Consider the following 1,366-nt stretch of genomic DNA (forward strand, 5'->3'; position numbering starts at 1 on the left):
GGCTTCACACAACCCAGCTGTGTAGCCCCAACTCCCCCTGCCATCACCCCAAAACAGGTCCTGGGCAACTGGGGGAGTGCTGGGGGGTGCAGCTGGGTTTTGCAGAGGATACAGGACTGGGATAAACATCTCCCAGAAAGGGAGGAGGGGGATTTCCCCAGCACCTCTGCATCCCGCTGAGATCTCCCCATCCTGGTATCTCGGCGCCAAGTTTCTCCGCCATCAGCTTTTGGGTCCCTTGTACATCTAAAATTGATATTCCCCCCACCTAAAATTGATATTCCCTCCAAGATCCCAAAATACCGCAGCTCTCAGCACTCATCCTGCAGCCGTCGGGGAACGCTGGGCCCACAGCAGCCCCCCCGTACCCCCCATACCCGCCATGCTGATGGAGGCTGCAGGCAGGAGAGGGCCAGGCAGGGCTCCCCCCATCCCTGCCTTCCCTGCTGCCCGTCTTTGCCATGGTGGCTTTGCACCCTCCCACCAAGGCAGGTCTGAAGGGATTCCCTGGGGGACCCCATCCATGGGACATGTCCCATCCATGGGACCACGCTCTCCTGGGTCCTCCCAAGGGTGGGCACCCAGCTGAGGGACGGCAGGACACCCATGTCGATCCCCAGGACGTGGGTGCTGGCACCGCGGGGTGACAGCACGGTGAAATGCCAGTGCCACCATCCCGGGAAGCTCCCATCCCGCCGTGTCCCACTCCCACCCAGAAGGCTGGGGGGCTCCTGAGGAAGGACCAGCTTGATGCAGGGAGGGCACAGCACCCATGGGTGCTCACTCGCACCCATGCACTGGAGCAGGCACACAAGAGACTGTGCCCAAACACCCAGGGAGGGCTGAGCAATATCACAAATGCATTTGTTCCACCACAGCCCCCTCTTTGCATCTCTAATTGCATGGTGTGCCCTTGAATTTGCATAGAAGGCTTAAAATATAATTAATTTTTGGCACCTGGCAAAGCCTGCACGAGGCTAATCCCTTTAGATTTTGCAGCCTTATCTCATTTGAGTGTTTATCTAGTTAAGCTTAATGGGTAAAGGAGAGGAAAAAAAGAACTCAGCTGCACTTATCTGAAGAGTTGCTCCTTCCCCTGGGCAGCCCCAGCGTGTTGAGGTTCAGCAAACGAAAAGCAGCAAAAAGCAAAACAAGGGCACGATCCCCCCTACAACTGCCCAGCCCCAGCCCCAACGGAGCCTCTGGGCTTTATATTGCAGCCAAGCGGCCTTACAGACCCAAAGTTTGTGGGTTACGACGACGTGATGAGACACCTTGGAGGGGCTCCTGCATCCCTGAGCATCCCCGAGCATCCTCGAGCATCCCCAAGGCTTTCCCGGGCCTGGGGCAGACTCACGTGTAGAGC

Source organism: Cariama cristata, unplaced genomic scaffold, assembly GCF_000690535.1.
Source record: "Cariama cristata isolate BGI_N322 unplaced genomic scaffold, ASM69053v1 scaffold5768, whole genome shotgun sequence".
Taxonomy (NCBI): Eukaryota; Metazoa; Chordata; class Aves; order Cariamiformes; family Cariamidae; genus Cariama; species Cariama cristata.